This window comes from Eubalaena glacialis, chromosome 9 (genome assembly GCF_028564815.1).
Source record: "Eubalaena glacialis isolate mEubGla1 chromosome 9, mEubGla1.1.hap2.+ XY, whole genome shotgun sequence".
Classification (NCBI taxonomy): Eukaryota; Metazoa; Chordata; class Mammalia; order Artiodactyla; family Balaenidae; genus Eubalaena; species Eubalaena glacialis.
The window spans coordinates 110777889-110791206 of record NC_083724.1 but is presented as its reverse complement, the minus strand read 5'-3'; positions in this window follow the sequence as shown (position 1 = coordinate 110791206).

The window sequence follows — 13318 nt, the reverse complement described above, 5'->3', positions numbered from 1 at the left end:
TACGTGGCCACAAAGCACCGAGCTGATCTCCCTGTGCTATGAAGATGCTTCCCACTAGCTATCTATTTTACATTTGGTAGTGTATATAAGCCTATGCCACTCTCTCACTTCATTCCAGCTTACCCTTCCCCCAACCCCATGTCCTCAAGTCCATTCTCTACATCTGTGTCTTTATTCCTGTCCTGCCCCTAGGTTCTTCAGAAGCATTTTTTTTTTAGATTCCATATATATGTGTTAGCATATGGTATTTGTTTTTCTCTTTCTGACTTACTCTGTATGACATTCTCTAGGTCCATCCACCTCATTACAAATAACTCAATTTTGTTTCTTTTTATGGCTGAGTAATATTCCATTGCATATATGTGCCACATCTTCTTTATCCATTCATTTGTCAGTGGACACTTAGGTTGCTTCCATGCCATAGCTATTGTAAATAGAGCTGCAGTGAACACTGTGGTACATGACTCTTTTTGAATTATAGTTTTCTCAGGGTATATGCCCAGTAGTGGGATTGCTGGGTCATATGGTAGTTCTATTTTTAGTTTTTTAAGGAACCTCCATACTGTTCTCCATAGTGACTGCATCAATTTACATTCCCACCAACAGTGCAAGAGAGTTCCCTTTTCTCCACACCCTCTCCAGCATTTATTGTTTGTAGATTTTTTGATGATGACCATTCTGACTGGTGTGAGGTGATACCTCATTGTGGTTTTGATTTGCATTTCTCTAATGATTAGTGATGTTGAGAATTCTTTCATGTGTTTTCTGGCAATCTGTATTTCTTAGTGAGACTTATTCTCATGGAGTTCTTCCTTATTGTGAAGAAAAATTTCCTTCCTCTTCCATCTTTGGGTCCACAAAGAAGTATAAATTTTGTGCAAAAAATAAATCTTTAAAGACAGGTAATGGGCATAACCTAAAAGGCAGAAATTACTCTTTAGGATGACTAAGTACAACCAAGCAATGGACAGGATCAGGGATTTGAGTAGACTTGTCTGTACAATAGACCCATTTCCCCAGGACCATCCCATTTCCCTCCTCAGTGGCAACAATCATATTAACAATAGCTTCTGTGAATTTAAAATTTATAGAATGCTTCATGACAAACAAAGGAGGTATGTGTTTTCCCCTGTCATTGTGTATCTGAGAAGCTCGAGGATTAGAGTAGGTAAGTAAATTTCCTAAAGCCATACAAGTATGGGGTGGAGCCTGGATTTGAATGAAGTCAGTCTGATACCACCAGGGCACTGTAAAATACTACATTCTATAGTCTACCAGTAAAAAAAAGTTCAGGTTAAAAAAAAAAAAGCAGAGGAGGAGGAAGAGGAAGAGAAGTAAAAAAATCCTTTACCAAAAACTCAGTGGTATTTTTTTCCACTTTAGACTATTTTCAGCAGCTGGATAGGAAACAACCTAAAAACAAATAAACAAAAAAACCCAAAAAGTGTTTTCAGAAAGTACTTTGAGAATTAACTGTACAGATTTTTTTAATAGACTTTATTTTTTAGAGCAATTTTAGGTTCCCAGCAAAATTAAGTGGAAGATATGGAGTTCCCATTTACACCCTGCACTCATACCTCACAATGTCCTGCACCACCGTGATGCATTTATTACAATTGATGAACCTACACTGACTCATCATTATCACCCAAAGTCTATAGTTTATATTAGGGTTCACTCTTGGAGTTGCACATTCTCTGGGTTTTAACAATGTGTAATGACATGTATCCACTAATATATTGGGTTGGCCAAAAAGTTCTTTCAGGTTTTTCTGTAAGAAAAAGTGTCACGTAGTGTCATGTAGTTGGAATCATAAAATATGTAGCCTTTTCAGTGGCTTCTTTCACTTTGTAATATGCATTTAGGTTTCCTCCATGTCTATTTATGACTTGATAGCTTATTTTCATTTAGTGCTGTAATATATTCCATTGTCTGGACGTACCACAGTTTATTTATCCATTTTCCTACTGAAGGACATCTTGGTTGCTACCAACTTTTGGCAATTATGGATAAAGCTGCTATAAATATCCTCATGCCCATTTATTTTGGGACATAACTTTTTAATTAATTTGGGTAAATGCCGAGGAGTGCAATTGTTGGACCATGTGGTTAAGAGTATGTTTAATTTTGTAAGAAACTGCCAACTTGTCTTGCAAAGTGGCTGTACTATTTTTTATTCCCACCAGTAATGAATGAGAGTTCCTATTGCTCCACATCCTCACCAGCATTTGATGTTGTCAGTGTTTTAGATTTTGGTCATTCTAATAGGTGGGTGGTTTATTTCATTGTTGTTTTAATTTGCAATACCATAAGGACATATGATAATGAACACTTTTTCATATATTTATTTACCATCTGTATACCTTCTTTGGGTGGTAATTTTGCCCATTTTTAAATCAGGTAGTACATTTTCTTATATTTGAGTTTTAAGTGTTCTTAGTATATTTTGGATAACAGTCTTTTATCAGATGTGCTTTTACAAATATTTACTCCCAGTCTGTGGCTTGTCTTCTCATTCTCTTGATATTGTCTTTCATAAAACAGAAGTTTTAATTTTAATAAAGTCCAGCTTATCAATTATTTCTGTCATGGATTGTGACTTTGCTATTGTAACAAAGAGTCATTGCCATGCACAGCATCATGGAGATTTTCTACTATGTTATCGTCTATGAATTGTATAGTTTGGCATTTTACATTTAGGTACATTATATATATTATACATTTTGAGTTAAGGATGTATGGTCTGTGTCTAGATGCATCTTTTTTCTTCTTTTTTTCTTTTACTTTTTTTTTTCTTTTTTTGCATGTGGTGGTCCAGTTGTTCTAGTATCATTTGTTGAAAAAAAAAATCTTTGCTCCATTATATTGCCTTTGCTCCTTTTTCAAAGACCAGTTAACTATATTTATGGAGGTCTATTTCTGGGCTGTCTGTTCTGTTCCACTGATCTACTTGTCTATTCTTTTGCCAATAACACGCTGTCTTGATTACTGTAGCTTTATAGTAAGTCTTGAAGTTGGGTAATGTCAGTCCTCCAGCTTTGTTCTTCTCCTTCAATAATGAGTTGACTATTCTGACTTTTTTTTGTCTCTCCATATAAAATTTAGAATCAGTTTGTTGATATACAAGAAATAATGTGCTGATATTTTGAATGGAACTGTACCGAGTTTACAGATCAAGTTGAGAATAACTGACATCTTGACAATATTGAGTCTCACAATGCATAAATATTGAATCTTTCTCTACTTATTTAGTTCTTCTTTGGTCTTTTTCATCAAAGCTTGTAAGTTTTCCTCATATAGAACTTAAATATATTTTGTTAGATTTATATCTAAGTATTTCATTTTTGAGAGGTACTAATATAAATGATAATGTGTTTTTAATTTCAAATTCCATTTGTTCATTGCTGGCATACAGGAAAGTGATTGACTTCTGTGTATTAACCTTATGTCTTGCAACCTGGCTGTAATTGCTTATTAGTTCCAGGAGGCTTTCTGTCAATTCTTTTGGATTTTCTTTATAGACAATCATGTCATAAGTGAACAAATATAGTTTTATTTCTTCCTTCTTATCTACATAGGTTTTGTTTCCTTTTCTTGTCTTACTGCATTAGCTAGGACTTCCAGTATGATGGAGAAAAGTAATGGTAAGATAGGACATCCTTGCCTTGCTCCTAATTTTAGTGAATAAGTTGGAGTTTCATATTTAATATCATTAAATATAATATCAGTTGTGGATTTTTTGGCAAATGTTCTTTTCAAGTTGAAGAAGTACCCCTCTTGTTATGGTTTGATGAGTGTTTTTATCATGAATAGGTGTTGGATTTTGCCAAATGCGTTTTCTGCATTTATTGATATGATCATGTAATTTTTCTTCTTTAGCTTGTTGATGTGATGGATCAGTTTACTTGATATTTGAATGTTAAATCTGCCTTGTATACATGAGATGAGTCCCACTTGGTCACTGTGTATAATTCTTTTTATATATTGTTAGGTTTGATATGCTTATGTTTTCTGGAGGATTTTTGTGTCTATGCTCATGAGAGGTATTGGTCTGCAGTTTTCTTTTCTCATAATGTCTTTGTCTGGTTTTGGTATTAGGTTAATGCTGGCTTAGAATGAGTTGGGATTTATTATCTCTGCTTCTATCTTTTGGAAAAGATTCTAGAGAAATGGCATAATATCTTTCTTAAATATTTGGTAGAATTTACCAATAAACCCATCTGGGCCTGGTGTTTCCTGTTTTAATTTTCCTATTAATTATTGACTTAAGTTCCTTAATAGATATAGGCCTAAGCAGGTAATCTATTTCTTCTTGTGTGAGATTTGAGAGACTGTGTCTTTAAAAGAATTGGTCCATCTCATCTAGGTTATCAAATTTGTGGGCATAATGTTGTTTATTTTTTATTTTATTTTATTTGTTTTTGGTTTTACCCTTTTATTTAATAGATTTCCTAATGATGAACAAGTCTTTTCTTTTTTTTTTTTGAATTTTATTTAATTTATTTTTTTATACAGCAGGTCCTTATTAGTCATCAATTTTATACACACCAGGGTATACATGTCAAACCCAATCGCACAATTCATCACATTATCACCCCCAACCCCCAGCCGCTTTTCCCCCTTGGTGTCCATACGTTTGTTCTCTACGTCTGTGTCTCAATTTCTGCCCTGTAAACCGGATCAGCTGTACCATTTTTCTAGGTTCCACATATATGCGTTAATATACGATATTTGTTTTCCTCTTTCTGACTTACTTCACTCTGTATGACAGTCTCTAGATCCAACCACGTCTCTACAAATGACCCAACTTCGTTCCTTTTTATGGCTGAGTAATATTCCATTGTATACATGTACCACATCCTCTATATCCATTTGTCTGTCGATGGGCATTTAGGTTGCTTCCATGACCTGGTTATTGTAAATAGTGCTGCAATGAACATTGGGGTGCATGTGTCTTTTTGAATTATGGTTTTCTCTGGGTATATGCCCAGTAGTGGGATTGCTGGATCATATGGTAATTCCATTATTAGTATTTTAAGGAATCTCCATACTGTTCTCCATAGTGGCTGTATCAATTTACATTCCCACCAACAGTGCAAGAGGGTTTCCTTTTCTCCACACCCTCTCCAGCATTTGTTGTTTCTAGATTTTCTGATGATGTCCATTCTAACTGGTGTGAGGTGATACCTCATTGTAGTTTTGATTTGCATTTCTCTAATAATTAGTGATGTTAAGCAGCCTATCATGTGCTTCTTGGCCGTCTGTATGTCTTCTTTGGAGAAATGTCTGTTTAGGTCTTCTGCCCATTTTTGGATTGGGTTGTTTGTTTTTTTAATATTGAGCTGCATGAGCTGTTTATATATTTTGGAGATTAATCCTTTGTCTGTTGATTCTTTTGCAAATATTTTCTCCCATTCTGAGGGTTGTCTTTTGGTCTTGTTTATGGTTTCCTTTGCTGTGCAAAAGCTTTTAAGTTTCATTAGGTCCCATTTGTTTATTTTTGTTTTTATTTCCATTACTCTAGGAGGTGGATCAAAAAAGATCTTGCTGTGATTTATGTCAAAGAGTGTTCTTCCTATGTTTTCCTCTAAGAGTTTTATAGTGTCCGGTCTTACATTTAGGTCTCGAATCCATTTTGAGTTTATTTTTGTGTATGGTGTTCGGAAGTGTTCTAATTTCATTCTTTTACATGTAGCTGTCCAGTTTTCCCAGCACCACTTACTGAAGAGACTGTCTTTTCTCTGTTGCATATCCTTACCTCCTTTATCATAGATTAGTTGACCATAGGTGTGTGGGTTTATCTCTGGGCTTTCTATCTTATTCCATTGATCTATGTTTCTGTTTTTGTGCTAGTGCCATATTATCTTGATTACTGTAGCTTTGTAGTATAGTCTGAAGACAGGGAGTCTGATTCCTCCAGCTCCATTTTTCTCCGTCAAGACTGCTTTGGCTATTTGGGGTCTTTTGTGTTTCCATACAAATTTTAACATTTTTTGTTCTAGTTCTGTAAAAAATGCCATTGCTAATTTGATAGGGATTGCATTGAATCTGTAGATTGCTTTGGGTAGCGTAGTCATTTTAACAATATTGATTCTTCCAATCCAAGAACATGGTATATCTCTCCATCTGTTGGTATCATCTTTAATTTCTTTCATCAGTGTCTTATAGTTTTCTGCATGCAGGTCTTTTGTCTCCCTAGACAGGTTTATTCCTAGGTATTTTATTCTTTTTGTTGTAATGGTAAATGGGAGCGTTTCCTTAATTTCTCTTTCAGATTTGTCATCATTAGTGTATAAGAATGCAAGAGATTTCTGTGCATTAATTTTGTATCCTGCAACTTTACCAAATTCATTGATTACCTCTAGTAGTTTTCTGGTGGCATCTTTAGGATTCTCTATGTATAGTATCATGTCATCTGCAAACAGTGACAGTTTTACTTCTTCTTTTCCAATTTGGATTTCTTTTATTTCTTTTTCTTCTCTGATTGCCATGGCTAGGACTTCCAAAACCATGTTGAATAATAGCTGTGAGAGTGGACATCCTTGTCTTGTTTCTGATCTTAGAGGAAATGCTTTCAGTTTTTCACCATTGAGAATGATGTTTCTGTGGGTTTGTCATATATGGCCTTTATTATGTTGAGGTAGGTTCCCTCTATGTCAACTTTCTAGAGAGTTTTTATCATAAATGGGTGTTGAATTTTGTCAAAAGCTTTTTCTGCATCTATTGAGATGGTCACATGGTTTTTATTCTTCAATTTGTGAATATGGTATACCACATTGATTTATTTATGTATATTGAAGAATCCTTGCATCCCTGGGATAAATCCCACTTGATCATGGTGTATGATCCTTTTAATGTGTTGTTGGATTCTGTTTGCTAGTATTTTGTTGAGGATTTTTGCATCTGTATTCATCAGTGATACTGGTCTGTAATTTTCTTTTTTTGTAGTATCTTTGTCTGGTTTTGGTATCAGGGTGATGGTGGCCTCATAGAATGAGTTTGGGATTTTTCCTTCCTCTGCAATTTTTTTGAAGAGTTTGAGAAGGATGGGTGCTAGCTCTTCTCTAAATGTTTGATAGAATTCACCTGTGAAGCCATCTGGTCCTGGACTTTTGTTTGTTGGAAGATTTTTTAATCACAGTTTCAATTTCATTACTTGTGATTGGTCTGTTCATATTTTCTATTTCTTCCTGGTTCAGTCTTGGAAGGTTATAACTTTCTAAGAATTTGTCCATTTCTTCCAGGTTGTCCATTTTATTGGCATAGAGTTGCTTGTAGTAGTCTCTTAGGATGCTTTGTATTTCTGTGGTGTCTGTTGTAACTTCTCCTTTTTCATTTCTAATTTTATTGATTTGAGTCCTTTCCCTCTTTTTCTTGATGAGTCTGGCTAATGGTTTATCAATTTCGTTTATCTTCTCAAAGAAGCAGCTTTTAGTTTTATTGATCTTTGCATTGTTTTCTTTGTTTCTATTTCATTTAGTTCTGCTCTGATCTTTATGATTTCTTTCCTTCTGCTAACTTTGGATTTGTTTGTTCTTCTTTCTCTAGTTCCTTTAGGTGTAAGGTTAGATTGTTTATTTGAGATTTTTCTTGTTTCTTGAGGTAGGCTTCTATAGCTATAAACTTCCCTCTTAGAACTGCTTTTGCTGCATCCCATAGGTTTTGGATCGTCGTGTTTTCATTGTCATTTGTCCCTAGGTATTTTTTTACTTCCTCTTTGATTTCTTCAGTGATCTCTTGGTTATTTAGTAACGTAGTGTTTAGCCTCCATGTGTTTGTGGTTTTTACCTTTTTTCCCTGTAATTCATTTCTAATCTCATAGGGTTGTGATCAGAAAAGATGCTTCATATGATTTCAACTTTCTTAAATTTACTGTGGCTTGATTTCTGACCCAAGGTGTGATCTATCCTGGAGAATGTTCCATGAGCACTTGAGAAGAAAGTGTAATCTGCTGTTTTTGGATGGACTGTCCTATAAATATCAATTAAATCTCTCTGGTCTATTGTGTCATTTAAAGCTTCTCTTTCCTTATTTATTTTCATTTTGGATGATCTGTCCATTGGTGTAAGTGAGGTGTTAAAGTCCCCCACTATTATTGTGTTACTGTCGATTTCCTCTTTTATAGCTGTTAGCAGTTGCCTTATGTATTGAGATGCTCCTATGTTGGGTGCATATATATTTATAATTGTTATATCTTCTTCTTGTATTGATCCCTTGATCATTATGTAGTGTCCTTCCTTGTCTCTTGTAACATTCTTTATATTAAAGACTATTTTATCTGATATGAGTATAGCTACTCCAGCTTTCTTTTGATTTCCATTTGCATGGAATATCTTTTTCCATCCCTTCACTTTCAGTCTGTATGTGTCCTTAGGTGTGAAGTGGGTCTCTTGTAGACAGCATATATATGGGTCTTGTCTTTGTATCCATTCAGCAAGCCTGTGTCTTTTGGTTGGAGCATTTAATCCATTCACGTTTAAGGTAATTATCGATATGTATGTTCCTATGACCATTTTCTTAATTGTTTTGGGTTTGTTTTTGTAGGTCCTTTTCTTCGCTTGTGTTTCCCACTTAGAGAATTTCCTTTAGCATTTGTTGTAGAGCTGGTTTGGTGGTGCTGAATTCTCTTAGCTTTTGCTTGTCTGTAGCTTTTGATTTCTCCATCGAATTTGAATGAGATCCTTGCCGGGTAGTGTAATCTTGGTTGTAAGTTCTTCTCTTTCATCACTTTAAGTATACCATGCCACTCCCTTCTGGCTTGTAGAGTTTCTGCTGAGAAATCAGCTGTTAACCTTATGGGAGTTCCCTTGTATGTTATTTGTCGTTTTTCCCTTGTTGCTTTCAATAAATTTTCGTTGTCTTTAATTTTTGCCAGTTTGATTACTATGTGTCTTGGTCTGTTTCTCTTTGGGTTTATCCTGTATGGGACTCTCTGCACTTCCTGGACTTGGGTGACTCTTTCCCTTCCCATGTTAGGGAAGTTTTCGACTATAATCTCTTCAAATATTTTCTCAGGTCCGTTCTCTCTCTCTTCTCCTTCTGGTTCCCCTATAATACGAATGTTGTTGCATTTTATGTTGTCCCAGAGGTCTCTTAGGCTGTCTTCATTTCCTTTCATTCTTTTTTCTTTATTCTGTTCCACACAGGGAATTCCACCATTCTGTCTTCCAGGTGACTTATCCGTTCTTCTGCCTCAGTTATTCTGCCATTGATTCCTTGTAGTGTGTTTTTCATTTTAGGTATTGTATTGTTCATCTCTGTTTGTTTGTTCTTTAATTCTTCTAGATCTTTGTTAAACATTTCTTGCATCTTCTCGATCTTTGCCTCCATTCTTTTTTCGAGGCCCTGGATCATCTTCACTATCATTATTTGGAATTCTTTTTCTAGAACGTTGCTTATCTCCACTTCATTTAGTTGTTTTTCTGGGGTTTTATCTTGTTCCTTCATCTGGTACATAGCCTTCTGCCTTTTCTTCTTGTCTATCTTTCTGTGAATGTGGTTTTTGTTCCACAGGCTGCAGGATTATAGTTCTTCTTGCTTCTGCTGTCTGCCCTCTGTTGGATGAGGCTCTCTAAGAGCCATAGAGTTGTTTATAATATTCCTTTATTATCCTTTTAATGTCCATGTGATATGTAGTGATGTTCCCTCTTTCATTTCTAATTTATAATTTGTATCCTCTCCTTTTTTTTCTTAATCTGGCTAAAGTTACATCAATTTTATTGATCTTTTCAAATAACCAGTTTTTGGCTTCATTGATTTTTCTCTATTGACTTCCTGTTCTTAATTTCATTGATTTACACTCTAATAGCATATTTCTTTTGTCCAGCTTACTTTGAATTTAATTTGTTCTTTTTTTCTAATTTCCAAAGATGGAAGCTTAAATTATTGATTTCAATCTTTCTTCTTTAATAATATATGCACTCAATGCTACAAAATGTCCTCTAAGCACTGCTTTACTGTATTCCACAATTTTTGATAAGTTGTATTTCCATTTTTTAAAATTATTTATTTATTTATTTGGCTGCACCAGGTCTTAGTTGCGACACACAGGATCTTCATTGCTGTGTGTGGGATCTTTAACTGTAGCATGTGGGCTCTTAGTTGTGGCAAGCAGGATCTAGTTTTCTGGCCAGGGATCAAACCCCGGCCCCCTGCATTGGGAGTGCAGAGTCTTAACCACTGGACCACCAGAGAAGTCCCTGTATTTCCATTTTATTTTAGTTCAAAGCCTCTTTTAATTTCTAGACTCTCTCAAAATTTCTTGGGCTATACTTAAAGCAATTGGATGAGTGGTCTTACTCTCAAAAGCCTGATGTGAAGTATTAAACATAGGATCAATATATAGAGGTAATTTTTGGCTCATTTGTATTACAATATATCCCTTGACCCATGTTGTTATACGATCTAAGGGTAAGTTATTTCATAAAGCCTGAGTTTGGAGTCAGTGATAAAGCATTCTAAAGACCCCAAATCCTATATGGCCACAAACTAGGATTTCATAGTCCATTTGCAGCCAGTCTGTCCAGTTTGTTGGGGAAATTCAGGAGGGTAGATGAAAAGAAGACTTTGATTTGTTTAATTATTTATAATAGAGTAACATTATGGCGCTTTGGTACATGTCTCTGATTATCAGTAAAACTTGATGAGTGTTATCTACAGGAAGATGTCTCAGCAAGTCCACAGACCACCCCCTCCCCTCATCAGCCAATAAGTAATGCATCATGTGGTCGTTTAACACCATGGGCCCTAAAGTATGATGAGATTCAGCCATGAGTTCCAGTTCTTAGGTCATTTGTTTAATGTGTGTGGATAACTCCTGGGACATGATTATCAGAACTTCTTATAAATCCAGGATATCTCTGGTCTCCTAAATTATGTATTGGCCATCGTTGCCAGTAAAGAGAACTTATATTTTTCAGAAGCCACTCTGAGAAACATCTAGATGGATTCAATACTCATCAGTGTCCTCTGGACCTGCCAAGTCATCATGCCACAACACCATCTGTTGCCTGATAAACTTACTACAAAATGCCTAACTGGTGGAAGACATCTTTGGCCTCAGCTAACATTTTCCATTGACAGTCTGCCCAGGCCATTATGAGACCTAATGTAGGCTGAATAGCTTTCCAGGACTTGAAAGTCCACATCAGCAAAGTATATGTGTACCGGGGTCCAAAGCTTCCTCTGTGGATTTTTCCACCTTCTGAGCTAATTGTGCAAGGTCCTTTAGTAGGATCCAAATCCAATTTTTGCATCCAAAACTATAGTAGCCAATTGTTTAAATTCAGCCCCTGTTAGCTGGAGCTCACTCCCCACCAGATATATTCTACATAACAAAGTAGCCCCTTTTTAATTTGTTTCCTGGGTTAGCTCCTTGAGGAGAGATTTGTCCCCAGAGTAAGAAAGAAGCTGTGTTTCCCCTCGAATTGAGGTCCTTCTCCTCCTTCTTGGCCCATTACTTTTTTTTTAATTTTTATTTTATATTAAAACATAGTTGATTAACAATGCTGTGTTAGTTTCAAGTGTACAGCAAAGTGATTCAGTTATACATACATTTATCTGACATGTTTAACTACTGTATCTGACACACTACTATATTTAAAATAGATAACCAGGAGAGGGTGTGGAGAAAAGGGAACCCTCTTGTACTGTTGGTGGGAATGTAAATTGATACAGCCACTATGAAGAACAGTATGGAGGTTCTTTAAAAAACTAAAAATAGAATTACCATATGACCCAGCATTTCCACTACTGGGCTGTACCCTGAGAAAGTCATACTTCAAAAAGACACATGCACAACAATGTTCATTGTAGCACTATTTACAATAGCCAGGTCATGAAAGCAACCTAAATGCGCATTGACAGATAAATGGATAAAGATGTGATACATATATACAACGGAATATTACTCAGCCATAAAAAGGAATGAGATTGGGTCATTTGTAGAGACATGGATGGACCTAGAGAATGTCATACAGAGTGAAGTAAGTCAGAAAGAGAAAAACAAATATTGTATACTACCGCATATATGTGGAATCTAGAAAAATGGTACAGATGAACTGGTTTGCAAGGCAGAAATAGAGACACAGAAGTAGAGAACAAATGTATGGACACCACAGGGGGGAAGTGATGGGGGTGTGGTGGTGGTGGTGGGATGAATTGGGAGGTTGGGATTGACATACATACCCTAATATTTATAAAATAGATAACTAATAAGAACCTGCTGTATAAAAAAATAAAATACAATTCAAAAAATAAATAAATAAAATAAAATAGACAATCAACAAGGACCTACTGTATAATACAGAACTCTGCTCAGTATCCTGTAATAACCTAAATGGGAAAAGAATTTGTCCCTTTACTTTTGTATTTCTTATTACTTTGTGGATGGTTACTGTCGAAGCAGAGGGCAAATTATCCCAGTCACAGTAATGGAGACACTGTGCTGCCTTTTCATCTAGAGAGCACCAATCCACCTTCCTAGGGTCTTTCCAATCTGTATCATCTCCCTCAAGACCTTGGACTTCTCCTCCTCTCTGTGTGACCTCCTGGTGAGCAGCTGCCACAAGCAAGGCCCAGCACGTAACTTATTGTTTGGAACATCTGTTCAGCAGCACAGCTACCTCTTTGGAGTCCTGGGATGGACAAGGATTTAAATCCCCTTGCCTTTATTCACTTAAAATTACAATCTACCTAGCTCAGGCCAAGGGATGGGGTCTGAACATTCCTCTGAGGGGAAGCTGCAATGATGACATCACAGCAGCATAACTAAGTACCACAGAGGCATGCTAGCTGCTTGCAAAGGCTATTCTTCCAACTGTACTTTGGAGACTGGCCGCAGCCTCATGTTTGTGCCTTATTGGTTTGTTTACCAACTACACAAATCCTCAGAGGTGAGGAAATCCTCTAGTCTAAGAGTACCCCAAATCACTGGCCCAGCTACGGGGAATTCCTGCCACTTTAGCCAGTTATGGGGTTATCAGTGGCCCATCCTTAGTCTAGAGGCATGCAATTCTCTCCTTTTTCTACTTATGTCCCCAGGTATTACAAAGTTCAGCACCTGCCTAGTGGGAAACCCAGGCAGGTGGGCTGACCACTTTCCCTGGGCAGCTCGGTGCTTCTGACCCCCAAAGTCAGTTCTAATGGTATGAGTTTGCTCAAATACTGATGGTACTGCCAGGCTAATGAAGCAGATGAGGAGACCATGAAAAATATAGAGCCTAATACAGCACCAAGCAATGCCATGCCAAACTAACACATAAGCATTGCAAATTTTGGTGTCTCAACCACTCAAGGATGTCCAGGATGGATTTGCCAA